This window comes from Heterodontus francisci, chromosome 15 (assembly GCF_036365525.1).
Source record: "Heterodontus francisci isolate sHetFra1 chromosome 15, sHetFra1.hap1, whole genome shotgun sequence".
Taxonomy (NCBI): Eukaryota; Metazoa; Chordata; class Chondrichthyes; order Heterodontiformes; family Heterodontidae; genus Heterodontus; species Heterodontus francisci.
The window spans coordinates 40,806,309-40,824,702 of record NC_090385.1 but is presented as its reverse complement, the minus strand read 5'-3'; the positions used below and the strand labels follow the sequence as shown (position 1 = coordinate 40,824,702).

At 43.5% G+C, this 18,394-nt stretch overlaps 1 protein-coding gene across 6 annotated transcripts in view; it reads left to right on the top strand.

The window, feature by feature from the left end:
• arhgap20b (Rho GTPase activating protein 20b) overlaps positions 1-18,394 on the top strand; it is a 106,930-nt gene that overhangs the window by 23,783 nt on the left and 64,753 nt on the right. For 2 of the 6 annotated variants that reach the window (XM_068047415.1, XM_068047417.1), the window contains exon 2: positions 7,458-7,494. The exons of the other annotated variants lie outside the window; for them this stretch is intronic. The gene's annotated coding sequence lies outside the window, so the exon portion shown is untranslated. The remainder of the gene's footprint in view (positions 1-7,457; positions 7,495-18,394) is intronic. 6 annotated transcript variants of the gene reach the window in all.

The window sequence follows — 18,394 nt, the reverse complement described above, 5'->3', positions numbered from 1 at the left end:
TGGTTCCAGCCCGCTCATGCCCGGTGATATACCATGTGCAGATTCCGACGCTATACTATCCTTTAAGGTATGCACTGTGCCAGTATCTGAGCTGGTGACAGCGAGTGTCAGATCTATTGACAGTCCTTCTTCATCAGAGGCCAGGTGACACTCTCACCTTTTCCCTTGAGGCTGCAGTGCATGGCCAGGCATCAATACTTAGGAATCTGAAAGTGGAAATGCAGAAGAGGAGGGTTGGGGTGCGGGAAGATGTTGAGTGAAAAGCAAGAGATCCATGGTCAAAGCATCTGCAGCTTTCATTTCATGTCGCATCTCAGGATGAGGGTGAGGTGGAATTTGTGAAGGGGCATAAGGCAAGAACATACAGTTATCCTAAATGTTCTCGATTATGCCAGATGCAACGAACTCTGTCACAGCCAGCTCCATGATTCAGAGCACTGTCTCCTCCAGAGGGCTCGGGTGTTGCAGGCATCCTTATCCCCCACTGGTTCTTGTTTGCTCCCTACTGCTATGGGCCACCTTGTCGTGTAAGAGAGCAGGGAGAATGTCAGTGACTGTGGTGCAACGTATTTTAGTGATGTGCCTGCCATAGCTGAATAGGTGGATGTATGTGGAAGCAGCAAGGCGTGGGTGTGAGGCTGGCATCTTTGGAAGGTGTATGAGGGTGAGGCGGTGTTTCAAAATGTTAGGTCTGAGTACTGACTGCTAGAGAATGCTCGTGGGTGAGTGCTGGGGGTGTGGTGAATTGAGCAGCCTGAGAGATTGGAAGTGCTGTGTCTCGATGATATCCTTTGATAATGCATTCACGGACCTTGACCTCCTCTGTGAGGTCATTGACCTTCTTTTGGCACTGGTGCCAGGTCCTCGTGGCAAGACTCTGGGAATTGACCTCCCTGGCCATCTGCTTCCAGTCCCTTCTCAGGAGTTGACTTGCGGGCTTCCTGGTCCTCTTTTCTTTTCTCCTCCTTTCCACCTCTTGTATTAATGCCTCCACTGCTGCATGGGGAAACCTGGAGTTCCTCTCTCTTCCCTAAAGCTCCATTTGGTGTGCTACTGCTTGTAGCTAATTCCTAAACAGTCAGCAGCAGCTTCTGTGTAAGGTGCAGACTAGCTGAAACAGGTGCTAGCCATGCACACTGCTGGGCCCCACTGAGTGTACAGTCAACCAGCAGCGTGTTTGGCACTGAAAGTCATTGAAAGGAGAAGGCAGCACAAACTCTGCATCACTGCCTCAAAGGGACTGGGCGTGGGACAATCACAAATTGTGTCCCCGTGCCCGAAAATGGGAGCAATCGAATTTTTGCCCCAGAGTGCTACATGGAGGCTAAATGGCAAATGATGGTGATTTACTGAAATATGAAACACCAAGGGGGCTCAAAATGTATAACTTAGGAGGCTGAAGTGCAATCGGATTTAAGGCTTCAAAAACCACTCAAAAGTTATTTTTCTGTCATCAGTAACAACTAATTATCCAACAAAGTCCATTTTGGTGTTAAAATGAGTTCATATACTGTAAAAGTAATCAAGATACATAATCACATATAGTAGCAGACTGCTCAGTGTAAAATATGTTATAATTGAAAAAAGGATAAATATTTTTACTTTTTTACTCAAGCTATTTTGCTTCATTAGCACTTTCTTGATTTTGGATGGCCTTTAATTTCCTGAAAACTTTCACCAGAGATATGGTATATCTCTCACGTATGCCATTATTCCAGCAGCTGCTCCAGGAAATTATGGAATACATGGCTTACATATTGCTTATGTCATGCCAAAATCTTTTGGCCAACCTTCCACTGTTACCCTCATTGAAACAGTATTAAGCTCTGCCCCATTAAAATCAATGGGCCTCTCAAATTTCCTGAATGTATCACTCTGCATTCTTAGTATATAGGCTCTCACACTTCTACCTAATCACATATGATCTACTCATTGGTTGTATTGTATGTATCCATTGCCCTGTTCCAGAAGACAGGATGTCCCTGATATACAGCATTCAGTGCTGAATTGCTTTTAGGTTGCACATACTAATGTTATTGTTTCCTTGGTAGTTTGAGTTCTAGCTATAATTAACAGTTGGCAGAACAACAACAAATAAAATTTAGCATAGACCAGGGTAAGGTACTGCAGATAAGAAGGGAAAATGGTGTTGAAATAGCTAAGTATTAACTTGAAAGAGACCTAAGAGACTTAGTTTGTCAAATTGCTGCACAATAATCAACGAAGCAAATAGAGTGTTGAACTATATTGTAGAATGGAAGTCGTACTCAAACTTATAGTGCTGTTGCTGTTGCTTAATTTTTCTCTTTCTCCTTACTCTTCCATTTTTCCTTCAGTAATACAATGAATCCAATTGTATTACACATTTTCTTAACACCTATATTACAGCAATGTGAGGAAACAATTAAAAAGGCAAATAATTTGCTGGGATATATAGCCAGAACAGCTGAGCTCTACAGATGTTAGATTTTACAAAGTTAGACCATTTTTATAGAGTATTCAGTTCTGCTCATCACACCACAAAAAGCACATGCATGCATTGGAAAGGTTGTAGAAATGAGCACCACAAATTATCCCAAATGGAAAGAGGAGCTATAAGAAAAAAATCAGAGAACTCAGGCTCTACAGAAAAGGTTATAGGTGGAATCTCATCTGTGTACCAAAAATAATACTGGCACAGATAAGTAAACTCAAATTAATATGATACATTAAGCCAGCAATGTAGGACAGGACATAAATTAAAATTTAGGAAGAGTGATAAATGCTTGGCATGTAGTAATGGCAAAAATATTAGGAGTGTTCATTGTACAGTTGGAGGCTGCCTGAAAGTGTTTGAGTACTGGAAGTATAAGCATTGATACACCAAATAACATTTCTCAACCTTGACTGTAAGTGATTTCTTCCTGAGGTACAGTTCCATGGGTACTAGCATCCCTCTGGAACTTTGTCATTCTTCATGTGGCAACCTAAATCTGTGACTGTCCCCAAGTTATGCACAGCTGATTCCAAGCCTGCCCTGGCTTGGACGATATTCACATACCATTGCTTGCTGGCTGGGATCACTAGGTAAGGATTAGGAGCACTGGCTGATTTGTTCTCTCCCTAGCCAGAAAGTCCTGAAGCTCTAATTCTGAACTCACCTCAATCACTGCCCTGTCTAAGACCAGTTAACAATGCAAATTGTATCTGTAACCAGGGGCCTTCACACTGACTGGTGCATTAACAACTCAAATTATTGGGCCAGAGTAAATATTTTTTGTTACCTAACATTTAACCAGATTATTTATTGGACTAGTGCACTCCAGACTATGTTCATGACATTGCTGTGTATCCAAACTATACTCATGTTTCAATATTTTATTTTCTTTGTTGTTATGTCATACACAAAGGCTCTCTGGTTTGTTATAAATCAGGACTGAAACATCTGTTATTTCTTCCTCAACATGTCATGCATGTTTCAGAACCTTTTGAACTCACCAGTATTTTTGAGTCTCTGGTTTCTTATCCAATGTCAGAAATATCACATCCCTTTAGATCTTTTATTTATGAATTTTCAGACTAACAAACAAAAATTGACCTCTATTACTTCAGGGTACTGCAGCTGTATTTTGCCATGCTATTTTCATAATATTAGGAAGTGTAAGAAAACATACCTTCCCAGTGAAATCTATTCCTAGCCATTAGTATACAGATTGACTGATATACCTGATTGACAGTGCCAAAAAAAATCACTTACTTCTAAAGCACTTCTGTGAATTTTGTGCTAATCAAGGGGAGAGATGTTAGTGTTGGGAAGGAATTTCCCATTTCAAGCACCCGGTGTAGTGCCAAGCACTCTTGGGTCACTATCCCAGAGTTATATGCAGAATAAATCTCTCAATACTCTGCCCCATACTGTCCCTCTAACCTAATATCAGAAGAGTGCCTGCCGCTGCACCATTGGGACATTTCTGCATTTCCCACATTAGGCTAATGTGTTCTGTCAGGGTAAAATTTTTACCTAGTGCTGAATTAGGGGCAGTTTGATGCTGTCAAGGAACTGGATTGAAAGTTTCTAATCTCAGGTTGTTAAAGGAAGCCAGGGAGGAAATAATGGATGCGCTGAGGATCATCTTCAAATAACCAGATACAGGCGAGGTACCAGATAATTGGAGGTCTGCGAACATTGTACCATTGTTTAAAAAGGGTGTGAGGGATAAGCCAGGTTATTATAGGCCTGTCAGTCTGACCTCGGTGGTGGGTAAATTGTTAGTTTATCCTGTCCCTCAGAATAGATTCTATCACTTAGAAAGGTATGGATTAATCAGGGATAGTCAGCATGGATTTGTTAGGGGAAGGTCATGTCTTACTAACTTAATTGAGTTTTTGAGGCAATGACAAGGAGGATTGATGAGGGTAGTGCAGTGGATGTAGTCTACATGGATTTTAGTAAGGCATTTGACAAGGTCCCGCATGGCAGACTGGTTGGTAAAATGAAAGCCCATGGAATACGGGGGAAGGTGGCAGGTTGGATCCAGAATTGGCTCAGGGACAGGAAACAAAGGGTAGTAGTCGACGGATGTTTTTGTGAATGGAAAGTGGTTCCCAGTGGTGTTCCACAGGGCTCAGTGTTGGGTCCCTTGCTTGTCCCTGAAGGTGGCAAGACAGGTAGATAGAATGGTGAAGAAGGCATATGGAATGCTTTCCTTTATTGGCCGAGGTACAGAGTACAGAAGCAGGGATGTGATGCTGGAACTGTATAGAACATTGGTTAGGCCACAGCTGGAGTATTGCGTGCAGTTCTGGTCACCACATTACAGAAAGGACATAATTGCTCTGGAGAGAGTACAGAGGGAATTTACAAGAATGTTTTTTTAATTATTATTATTTAGAGATACAGCACTGAAACAGGACCTTCGGCCCACCGAGTCCGCGCCAACCAACAACCACCCACCTATACTAACCCTACAGTAATCCCATATTCCCTACCACCTACCTATACTACGGGCAATTTACAATGGCCAATTTACATATCACCTGCAAGTCTTTGGCTGTGGGAGGAAACCGGAGCACCCGGCGAAAACCCACACGGTCACAGGGAGAACTTGCAAATTCCACACAGGCAGTACCCAGAATTGAACCCGGGTCCCTGGAGCTGTGAGGCTGCGGTGCTAACCACTGCGCCACTGTGCCGCTGTTGCCAGGGCTTGAAGGTTGCAGCTATGAGGAAAGATTGGATAGGCTAGGGTTGGTTTCCCTGAAACTGAGGAGACTGAGGGTGACTTGATTGAGGTGTACATAATTATGAGGGGCCTAGATAGAGTGAACAGGAAGGACCTTTTTCTTCTGGTGGGGAGGTCAGTTACCAGGGGGCACAGATTTAAGGTGATTGGTTGAAGGGTTAGAGGGGATATGAGGAGAAACTTTTTCACCCAGAGGATGGTGGGTATCTGGAATTCACTGCCAGGAATGGTGGTGGATGCAGAGACCCTCAATCCTTTTAAAAGGTACCTGAACATGTACCTGATGTGCTGTAACCTGCAGGGCTATGGAGCAGGTACTGGAAGGTGGGATTAGTTTGGGCGGATAGTTTATTTAGCTGGTGCAGACACAATGGGCTGAATGGCCTCCTTCTGTGCTGTACTTTTTCTATGGTTCTATGGTTCATTTTGGGTAGGATCCTCCCAACCAGAAGATAAAAGGGGCTTTCACCCCCATTAGTCTATAATTGATTTAGGCCCAAGTCCTATAGGGTGAATGGTCACCATCTAACCACCATCTTTCCAATACCTTTAAACATTTTTATTCATCCCATATCAAGGTTTAACGTCATTAACTTTTCCATAAATGCTGTTATAACATGTACTGTGGCACTGACCCCATTCTCATTCCCTTCTTTATAGCCGCCTCACTTTTATCTCTCTCAGTCCTATGGCCAAGCAACTTTGGTTCCATCACTATTATTGTTCCATGATTATTTCACAGAGGATGTACGTCTACGGTCCAGATGGATTTCTTTTGCAGCTAGGACATGCATCCCCATACTATGTAATTTGCTATTTATCTGGCAATGTTCATCCAAAAACTGAAGTTTGAATGTTGGTTGAGTGCTCAATGCTGTTGCAGAACTTATGGATCACTTTGTCCAACAAAGGTCTTCGTCTATAAGTTGGGGCTAATTAACATGTGGGCCATATATTAGGTTCATAGATGGGGCGTGGGGTTAGTAAAAAGAGAAAACATCTATCTTTGATCTATTTTAAAGCAATTCAATTGGTTTGTTGTTATCGACTAGTCAACATTCTAACACAAACTGTATATTGCAACACTTTACTTGGTCCAACAGGTGACTCCGTGCCTGTCACAAGTCAATATCTGGCACTGGGAGCATAAACCTAAGTCTAATTTATGGAACATTTATGAAGTCAAAGCCATCACTCTGAGCAGCAAGAGTGCCTATGCTTCCAATGGCTATGTAACCTGGAAACATTCAGGGTATGACCCAATGATTTTTTTTACATCAATGTCATTTGTGCAATTGCTCTCAACGTGGACAACTCCACTCTTTAGCTTTACAAATGCTTAAATATCAACTCACAAATTGCATGGGAGCAAAGATGACTATTGCAATCAATCTGGTCAGCATATGTTTTATTTTAAACTGGCTTGTTTGCCTATGTTCTGACACAATAACTATTTGTATTGATATTAAGGCATTGCAGCTTGTAGCAGATGAATCAGAGGCTTCCAGTTAGCTGAAGGATTTTTGTTTAACAAGTTTGAAAAATTATCACACTGATCTGATGCTTATGCAACATAAGTAACTAATGGCTTAGATTAATACAGACCAGATGGAGAAGGCTGAGTTCTGAAACACCCAGTACTGTGTGCCAGCAGAAATAACTAATTACTGATACTCCTCTCCCAGCCTTGGCTATTGAAATTCAGGGAACCAGGGGCAAGAAAAGAGAACAGTTTCAACTCTGGACTCCATACCTCTACTGACAGGAGATAACATCCTGGTGGAACATTCCAGGATTTAATTGTAAATGCTGAGATTCTGGAAGAAGTTATGGAAATTGTTTGTTAGAAATGAAAAAAAGTTAGATAATTTGGGTGTTTATTCTGGGGATTGGCGCTTATGTGAATCCATTCAAAGCCCTTGCTGCATAATATTGCACAATAGCAATATGGGGTTTTGAGACCTATGAAAAATAATTTTAATTGTGAACACAATGCTCGTGGTGGAAAACTAGTAACAAGGCGCCTTTGAGGGGGTGAGCTGGAGAAGTAATGGCTATTTAGCACAACTAGCTTCCATCCAGTTATTTCAATTACTAGTTTTCTCAGTACAGTGTTAACATTTTCAAGATGTTGATAATGACACTGAAAGGTGCTGGGCCAATATAAACAACATTTGAAAGAGGCTAATATCACCACTAAGACATTAATTGAGGTTTTCTGTATTTATTTTTCAGGAGGAATCATTTTGTGTTTGGCGGGGGATTTGGAGAGGTCTGTGCTTCACCTTCCTTTACTCACTCTCTGTTGCTATGTGCAGGAACGTTCAGTTATTTTCTGATTTCTGAGCCATCCCCCAGTTCCAGTCTGTTTTCTTGTAGTGTGTGCCCTCTTGTTGTGCAAGCAGAGATTACTAGCATCCCTCTGGAACTTTGCCATTCTTCATGTGGCAATCTAAATCTGTGAGTGTCCCCAAGTTATGCACTGACTGCCCTGGCTTGATATTCACATACCATTGCTTGCTATCTGGGATACTTGAGAAGTATTCTCACAATGTTCTAAATTAAAGGAGTGCACACACGTGCCCAGACTGTATCCATTCTGGGTGTCAGTAAGCGACTGTGTTGGGTTGTGTTATAGTGACTTGGTGTGTGAAGCCTTTGGAAAATGTTAATGTAACAAGGTTTTCAATTGTAAATTGCAACTTGAATCTGTACCCTGCTGAATTATTGGTATATATTCGATCTTATTAAAGAACTGTGAGGTTGTGTGAAGGCTTGGCATAGGCAATCCGTAGATGTGAATAGATTTACAGGCAATATTTATGGCATGCATTCCAGGCTGATATATTTGGTACATGGTATGTTGAGTAATGTTACTTTGCCTGATGCTTTAAAGTATGCTTTCCTCTCTTGCACCTGTTCTCAGGCCTTAGAGGAAATATATACTGTGCTGAGGGGCGGCACAGTGGCGCAGTGGTTAGCACCGCAGCCTCACAGCTCCAGCGACCTGGGTTCAATTCTGGGTACTGCCTGTGTGGAGTTTGCAAGTTCTCCCTGTGTCTGCGTGGGTTTCCTCCAGGTGCTCCGGTTTCCTCCCACATGCCAAAAGACTTGCAGGTTGATAGGTAAATTGGCCATTATAAATTGCCCCTAGTATAGGTAGGTGGTAGGGAAATATAAGGACAGGTGGGTATGTGGTAGGAATATGGGAATAGTGTAGGATTAGTATAAATGGGTGGTTGATGGTCGGCACAGACTCGGTGGGCCGAAGGGCCTGTTTCAGTGCTGTATCTCTAAACATTACTTCCTGCCAGGCTGCCTTCTGGACAAGGTTCATTGGAGTGCTATACAGATAACCCTCCTGGCACCTACCATATATAGCACAGCCTCCACTTCCCCAACCTTTAAACACAGGTTTGGTGCTGTGCTGTTCACTTATCTGCTTGAAAATTTTGTTTTATGCCTTTTATTCTGCTAGCCACTGATTTTCTTCGAGCTCCAAACTGCCTTTAAAAAGCCTGAAATTTTTATTTATAATTTTTTATTCGTTTGTGGGAGTGGATGTTGCTTGCTAGGATAGCAATTATTGCCCATCCCCAATTGCCCTTGAGAAAGTGGTGATGAGCTGCCTTCTTGAACTGCTGCAGTCCATGTGGGATAGGTACACCCACAGTGCTGTTAGGAAGGGAGTTCCAGGATTTTGACCCAGCGACAGTGAAGAAATGGCGATATAGTTCCAAGTCAGGATGGTGTATGGCTTGGAGGGGAACTTGCAGGTGGTGGTGTTCCCATGCATTGGCTGTCCTTGTCCTTCTAGGTGGTAGAGGTCACGGGTTTGGAAGGTGCTCTCTAAGTGGTCCTGGTGCGTTGCTGCAGTGCATCTTGTAGATGGTACACACTGCTGCCACTATGTGTCGGTGGTGGAGGGAGTGAATGTTTGTAGATGGTGTGCCAATCAAGCGGGCTGCTTTGTTCTGGATAGTGTCGAGCTTCTTGAGTGTTGTTGGAGCTGCACCCATCCAGGCAAGTGGAGAGTATTCCATCACACTCCTGACTTGTAGATTGTGGACAGGCTTTGGGGAGTCAGGAGGTGAGTTACTCACCGCAGGATTCCTAGCCTCTGACCTGCTGTTGTAGCCATGGTATTTATATGGCTGGTCCAGTTCAATTTCTGGTCAATGGTAACCCCCACAATATTGGTAGTGGGCGATTTAGCGATGGCAATGCCATTGAACATTAAGGGGAGATGGCTAGATTCTCTCTTGTTTGAGATAGTTATTGCCTGGCACTTGTGTGGCGCAAATGTTATTTGCCACTTATCAGCCCAAGCTGCATTTCTACGCAGACTGCTTCAGTATCTGAGGAGTCGCAAATGGTGCTGAACATTGTACAATCATCAGCAAACATCCCCACTTCTGATCTTATGATTGAAGAAAAGTCATTGATGAAGCAGCTGAAGATGGTTGGGCCTAGGACACTACCCTGAGGAACTCCTGCAGTAATGTCCTGCGGCTGAGATGATTGACCTCCAACAACCACAACCATCTTCCTTTGCGCTAGGCATGACTCCAAACAGTGGAGAGTTTTCCCCCTGATTCCCAGTTTTGCTATGGCTCCTTGATGCCATACTCGGTCAAATGTTGCTTTGATGTCAAGGGCAGTCACTCTCACCTCACCTCTTGCGTTCAGCTCTTTTGTCCATGTTTGATCCAAGGCTGTAATGAGGTCAGGAGCTGAGTGGCCCTGGCGGAACCCAAATTGAGCATCTCTGAGCAGGTTATTGCTGAGCAAGTGCTGCTTGATGCCACTGTCGACGACCCCTTCCCTCACTTTACTGATAATTGAGGGTAGACTGATGGAGCGGTAGTTGACCTGGTTGGGACTTGTTCTGCTTTTTGTGTACAGCACATACCTGGGCAATTTTCCACATTGTCGGGTAGATGCCACTGTTGTAGCTGTACTGGAACAGCTTAGCTAGGGGCACGGCTAGTTCTGGAGCACAAGTCTTCAGTACTATTGTCGGAATGTTGTCGGGGCCTATAGCCTTTGTAGTATCCAGTGCCTTCAGTCGTTTCTTGATATTACGTGGAGTGAATTGAATTGGCTGAACTCTGGCATCTCTGATGCTGTGGATTTCAGGAGGAGTCCGAGATGGGTCATTCACTCGGCACTTCTGGCTGAAGATTGTTGCAAGTGCCTCTTTTGCACTGATGTGCTGGGCTCCCCCATCATTGAAGATGGGGATATTTGCGGAGCCACCCCTTCCAATTAGTTGTTTGATTGTCTACCACCATTCATGACTGTATGTGGCGGGACTGCAGAGCTTAGATCTGGTCCGTTGGTTGTGGGATCGCTTAGCTCTGTCCATTGCATACTGCTTATGCTATTTGGCACATTTAAATATTTACAAACTATTCAAAGGCCAAATAAATGTTGTCTCCCACATTTGGCCACTTATTTAGGATACCTCTCTTTAATTTTTCCAACAGCCCTTTATTGGCTGCAGTCTTGTCTGATTTCCCATCCCCTTTCTGGTGAGTTCCTGGTCACAGACACAAACAAATTAGGCTGAAATACTTTATGCATCTGACTGACCTCACAAAATATACCCCGTAAAATAGTGTTCCAGGCCCAGCTCCACTTCACTGGGACCATAACATCGACACTTTAATGCCAGTTTTGGGCTTATGAGCTCATGGTCAGTCAGAACAGTATTTTTGCATGTAACTCGCATTAAGATCTATATTCATTCTATTCACTCCTAGGCTTAAATGCAACTGTTAGATGTTTATGTAATACACGTGCTGTCAGCCATCTCCACAGCAAAAACCATTGGATGTTAGAGTAGGAAAGTTAGGTTTGCAAAATTATGTTAATCTCAGATAAATTTAAAATACAATTCAACTGGGGCCTCAAATTGGCTGCCACATTTGCCTACAAAACAGTGACTTCACTTCAAAAGTAATTCACTGGCTGCAAAGTACTCTGGGATGTTGACGTGGCTCCAGTCCCTCACCATAGTAGTTAACTCTGAACTCTCTTTTAAAATGGCCTAGTAAGCCACCCAGTTGTATCAAACCAGGGCAACTAGGTATAGAAAATAAATTCCTGCCTTGCCAGTTACGCCAGTATCTTGAAGATGAATAAAGTAACGTTTCTTTATATACTTTAAGCAGGAGGATCGAGGTTTACATTGTAACTGCAAATATTCTTAGAAACTTTCTCCTTATGTTACCTGTACTATACCCTATAGTGCAAGGGATAATATGAGCTTTGTCTATAACACAGAACTCAGAACGGCATTTCAAAAAAATACTGGATTCTATTTGCTCTTTCTCTCCTTCACAGTTGCCTCCTCTCCAGAACATGCTAATTCTTGCTTGAGCCCTGTTGCTATTGCCCATCAAAGTGCCTCATCAAAGTGCCCATTCTTCATATGTGAGCTTAAACAGTGAGTGTCCCCAGCAGGTTCCCATGGAGGGCATCACAAGAAAGCATAATTCTGTTTTCATCTGATGGCATGGTCAACTCCAATGCTGGTAACTCAATATCGCTTTTCATGCTACTTGGCAAAATACTCCTATTCCCATAAACCTCTGATGCACTGTGAGCGATGTGGGAGATCTGGTAGGAATATATTAAATACGGTATTTCTATTGTGGAGGCACCAGATTTCATGTGTCACAGTGAGACATCTCGTCTCAGATGACACACTTTGTTACAGACATAGAATCGTAAAATGCTAAATGCTTCCAAATTTTTGTCTGATAATCACAAGTACATTCCATTCCATAATGTTCTTGGCAGCTGATTAAACTTGACTCTGTTTACATAACAACATTTGGGATTTAACAAGGAGGAGGTGGCCCCGCTCACTGGCTGGAAAGATGGGGGCGAGCCATGATGCTATTTTGTGTGGCTCAGTCAACTAATTGCCTGAGGTCGTGGCTTCCTCTCCTCGGAAGCAGGATATCCTCACTCCAAGAGCTGTTGCCCAATCAGAGGACTGGCAGCTCTTCAATCCTAAAAATGCCACCAGGAACAGTGGCCACTGCTGGGACTGCAGCAGACCCCAGACCCAGCTGGTGATGGAGGCTGGCAAAGAAGGTAAGTGGGGTCGGGACTCGCTGGGCCAATTACCCAGGCCCAGCAAAGGGGAGGGGAGGGCCAATTGCGTAGGCAGGGGATGTCTTCCAGCAGGGGCAGCCTGTACTATTGGAGGGGCCCTCCGTGGGGCACAGGGTGCGCGATCAGGAGGGACAACTCTCAGTCCGCAAGATGGCAGCCAGAAAATACTGGGTAGCCTCCTCAGGTGGTGGTGCCCATCTGCTGCTGGTAAAATACCAGCGGTGGCAGGAAGAAGCCCTTAAGTGGCCATTAATTGACTACTTAAGGGCCTCAATTGGCCTAATGGTGGGTGGGCTAACCACCACCTCCCCCCCCCGCAGCTGGTAAAATACCAGTGGGGGAATGATAGGCGGCGGGCACGGCACTCCCACTATCCCAGCCGATTTTACATGCCCCCAAACCGCTTCCCAGCCTGCTCCCGGTGGGGGGCATAAAATTCCAGCCTCAACTCTGTGGCCTTATGGGGAATTAGCTCTACCTTTTAAGGAAAACATATTGCACATTAGATTGTGTAACACTCTTTTCCATCCAACTTACTGCAAGTTTGGATATAGCACGCATTTTGAATATTTCCTCTGTTACACTTCAGGTTTCACACCTCTGTACGCAGGTTTCTCACAGCTTGTTGGATTAACATTTAATTCCTAAAACAGCCATAAATCACAACTGAATAGAAAGGGAACATTCAAATCAGCAAGTAGCAAACAGGAATGAAAACCATCATACATGAAGTTCACAGGAACAGCAATAGGCCGTTCAGTAGACTCTCAAGCCTGTTTTGCCGTTGATCCTTCCAGCTTGCATTTCTTGCTGTGTAACTTAATTTGATTGGTCTGGGAGCAAGCCTTTCCCGAACTTATAGTGCCTGGCAGAGAGAGAGAGATGAGTAGAAGAACTGCCTCTCTGATGCTTGTTTGGAACTTTAATTGAGCAAACCAGGGAGGTCTTCGGTCCCCACCATCAGCACGAATGTCCCATGGACAACAATTGTATGGACAGAGGTCATGGACAGGGTCAATTCCACCAGCATTACTTTCAGGACATCTCTGCAATGCTAACTGAAGCATAATTACCTCAATTGAAAAGCAAGGGTGAGTACAGCTTTTCATCTTGCCAGCTCTCTCAGCGGCACCTCACTACACTCTTTTCAACCCCTCGCCACGAGTCTCAACAATTTCCTCCCCTCCATCATATTCTACAACTTCCTATTGTACCATCTCACTGTGACACCTCTTCCTCACTACAGGCATAATTACTTCTTCCTTTCCTCTCCTCACACCACACGCTAATACAATTTGGTCTCAAATTCTACCACTTGCACAACCACCAACTCTTACCACCACTCCTCCCTCACTTCACATTGCACACACATCCCTTTACATTCAGCATATCCCTATTCACAATTCCACCTTGCCTTTTCTACACCTCCGACACATGCACTATATGCACCAGCCCAAAACAGCTCCAAGTAATCCATTAACTCTCATCACCTCTTTCTGCAGGACAAGAAAACACATAACATGAAGGAGAGGAACAAGACCAGGAAGGAACATAATTGCTGTAAGTCAGGAGAAGCAGAATATCAGTGGCCCAGGTGTTATGAGCATCAGGAAACACGAGGCTGATGACTTCCAAGAGCAAGATGTTTACATTTGCTTGTAATCCTTCATTCATCTCAGTAGGGATACAGCAAGCTTCACTACTTCAACCTACATTCTCTAATCCTCCAGGCTCCACATAAACAATTTGGTCTGCTGCCACTTTGGGACCACTCTCCATCCGGAGAAAGGACCCTTCCTGGGTATAACTTCTTCTGGATTGCACACCAGCCAGACCACCAAATATCACAATAGACAGGGCCTAATGGGCTGCCTCATGGTGGTCGTTTACCATCCAAAGACCATCAGCTCTATGCTAAAAGGCCTGGCCCTCAAAATAGATTGACCCTTCCATCGATTGTTGTGTTTTTTCCTTAGTTCTTGGGATGTGAGCGTCACAGGGATGACTAGCATTTATTGCCCATCCCTAATTGCCCTTGAGAAGGTTGTGGTGAGCCACCTTCTTGAACCGTCGCAGTACATGCTGTTTGTAGTGTACATTAATGATTTAGATGTGAATATAGGAGGTATGATCAGTAAGTTTGCGGATGACACGAAAATTGGTGGTGTCGTAAATAGTGAGAAAGAAAGCCTTAGATTACAGGACGATATCGATGGGCCAGTAAGATGGGCGGAGCAGTGGAAAATGTAATTTAATCCTGAGAAGTGTGAGGTGATGCATTTTGGGGCGACTAACAAGGCAAGGGAATATACAATAGATGGTAGGACCCTAGGAAGTACAGAGGGTCAGAGGGACCTTGGTGTACTTGTCCATAGATCACTGAAGGTAGCAGCACAGGTAGGTAAGATGGTTAGGAAGGTATATGGGATACTTGCCTTTATTAGCTGAGGCATAGAATATAAGAGCAGGGAGGTTATGATGGAGCTATATGAAACGCTAGTTAGGCCACAGCTGAAGTACTGTGTACAGTTCTGGGCACCACACTATGGGAAAGATGTGATTGCACTGGAGAGGGTGCAGAGGAGATTCACCAGGATGTTGCCTGGGCTGGAACGTTTCAACTATGAAGACAGGCTGAAAAGGCTAGGGTTGTTTTCCTTAAGAGCAGAGAAGGCTGAGGGAGAACATGATTGAGGTATACAAAATTATGAGGGGCATTGATAGATTAGATAGGAAGAAACTTTTTCCCTTAGTGGAGGGGTCAATAACCAGGGGGCATAGATTTAAAGTAAGGGGCAGAAGGTTTAGCGGGGATTTGAGGAAAGATTTTTTCACCCAGAGGGTGGTTGGAATCTGGAACGCACTGCCTGAAGAGGTGGTAGGGGCAGGAACCATCACAACATTTAAGAAGTATTTAGATGAGCACTTGAAACACCATAGCATACAAGGCTATGGGCCAAGTGCTAGAAAATGGGATTAGAATAGTTAGGTGCTTGATGGCCGGCACAGACACGATGGGCCGAAGGGCCTGTTTCTGTGCTGTATGACTCTATGACATGTGGGGTAGGTACACCCACAGTTCTCGTAGGGAGGGAGTGCCATGATTTTGACCCAGCGACAGTGAAGGAATGGCGATATAGTTCCAATTCAGGATGGTGTGTGGAGGGGAACTTGTAAGTGGTGGTGTTCCCATGTATCTGCTGCCCTTGTCCTTCAAGGTGGTGGATGTCGTGGATTTGGAGGGTGCTGTCAAAGGAGCCTTGATGAGCTGCTGCAGTGCATCTTATATATGGTACACACTGGAGCTAGTGTGCGCTGGTGGTGGAGGGAGTAAATGTTTAAGTTGGTGGATTGGATGCAAATTGTTGTGTGTTGTTGTTGTTGTTGTAGTAGTAGTATCGCCACAGCGTTCTTGATCAAGTCTCGAAGTCTGGATAAGGTCAACTAAGAACTCTTCATTATTTACACATCACTATTTACACTCTCCTCAAGCCTCTCTAGCTGGCATCCTTTGTGCTGCTACTCTCTTCTTCTAAAGCCCATTACCATGTGACTGTTACATAATCATCACTACAGTGGGAGGGATTGCTCTCACTGGCTCTATCAGTAACCCTTTCAGGTCCTTATACTATATCTCCCCCCAAGTCTTTATCCATACATATTCTTAACATATCTACATTCTTGATTTTACGCACTACCCTTTCTCCCACCACCGCCTTCCCCCGCCACAAGACTCTGACTTCACAGATTTAGTCTGTTCGGAGGTTTCATGACTCTCCCCGATCTTGTTCTAATCTGAGTGGGATGATCAGTAGTCTGCCTTGTAAGTCTTGATTGCTAACTTTGTTGATTTCTACTAAGGATTGTGGTATTCTGTTTGCTTTGGGTTTCTTTATCATCATCTAGGTCTTCCAAATGAATGATTGACTGTTGCTTCTGGGCAATAGGGATAATGTTTCTTCTTCTTCTACATATGTTCCCTCCTGCTGTGTGTGCCACATATGATCTCTGGTAGTTTTCATCTCTGTGGATTACAGTACCTTCCCTTTCTAGGTCACGTATCCATACTCTTTGGCCTTCATTCAGTTTTGGTAAGTCTCTGGCACAAAAACTTTTGTTGTAATTTCGAGTTTGTTGCCTTCTATAAGAGCTTTCCTGGTCTCTTACTCTCCTGTAGTCCCAGACATGCAATCCTAGAAGCAATTTTTTAGGCAACACAGGAAGTTGCATTCTTATCTTGCTGCCCATCAGTAACTCTGCAGGTGACAGTCCACACATCACCATGTAGATCGATAAATTAGAAGTGAGGTTGGAAGGTTTTCATCTTCAAAACAAGCTTTATGGTTCTTACACGTCTTTCTGCTTTACCATTCGCCTGTGGATAACGTGGTGAACTTGTGAGATGTTGAAATCCAATTCTTGTCGCAAACAGTATGAAAGGTTCATTTGCAAACTGTGGTCCGTTGTCTGACAGTACTTCGTCAAGGATATCAATGTTTCGCAAAGATGTCTTGTAGAACTCTTACAACTGCTTCTATTGTTGTTGAATATAACCTTCTCACTTCTATCCACCTTGAGAAGTAATTCATGATGATTATCTAGGACTTTCTATTGAACATGAATAAATTCATAGATGTTGCCAATGTCTGGTCAGAAATTGAGTAGTTAACAGAGATTCACGTTGTTCTGGTCTTTGTATTGCACAGATCTGGCACTTTTGGATCACATTTTCAAAGTCTTTGGATATTCCTGGCCAACACATTGATGATTGTGCCCTTGCTCTGCACTTTGTTATTCCCATCTGGCCTTAATGTAGATGTTCTAAGATATCCAATCTAAGTGAACTGGGAATGACTAGTCTGTTATTATAAACTAGCAAATCATCGATGATTGTAAAATATTTTCTATATTCATAGAAAGTTTTCTTTGCCTTCCCACCAGGACATTCTTGTGGCCACCCTTGTCTGCAATACTACCTTATACAAATACATTCTTCATCGCTCTTTTGGGTGTGACAAATTTCTTGCAGTTTCTGTACGCTTGCTGGCTAATTTTGTGCAGTATGCTGTGACTATGACTCTATCGCGTCTGCAAAATTCACGTCTTCTTATGTCGGATGTTCTACTGTCGCTCTTGATAGCACATTAGCGGGCGTTTGCTTCTTTCCCTGGACATATACCGTCTCATACATATATCTCATCAATCTTAAACAAAAACTTTGGATTCTTGGAGGCATTTTTGCGATCTCCTTTTCGTCCAACAAAAATACCAAAGATTTACGGTCTGTCTCGATGACGACTTTCAATCCAACAATATAATCAGAAAATTTCTTACATGCCCATGTGACATCTAGTGCTTCTTTTTCAATTTTCTGCATAACTTGTCTCTGTCTCGGACAAAGCTCTAGATGTGTAGTATATTGGTATGCGAGAGCCATCAGGTTGTTCCTGGAAAAGGACTGCCCCTAACCCAGTGGTGGAGGCGTCTGCTGCTATTGTTGTTGGTAATGTAGGGTTATTGTGTGACAAGATGTCCAGCTATATGAGCATATCTTTAATCTTCCAGAATGCTTGTTCTTGATATGAACTCCAATACCTTGTTTGATCTTTTTTGAGAGGTTGTCATAGTGGTTCTGTTACCTGTGCTAAATGAGGTAGAAATTTGACTAACTGATTTACCATTCCTCGGAATCTTTGAAGCTGCTGAACAGCAGTAGGAGTAGGGAATTTTATAACGGCTTGTGTCTTTTGTTGGTCTACCTTTATACTTTTACTGCTTACCATGTGTCCCAAGAAACAAATTGATATCTTGGAGAATTTGCAGTTCTTGTTCAATGTTAGCCATGTGTCTTGAAGTCATTGTAGAATTGCTCGAACTCTTTAGTTATGTTCCCCTACTGACCACCCATGTATCAGGATATCATCCATGCAACAAATAATTCCTTTGAGCCCTTCTAAGATGTTAGACATAGACCTTTTGGAAGATTTCTGGTGCGGAAGTTATTCCAAACAGTAACTGTTTGAAACAAAGCCTCCAGAATGGTG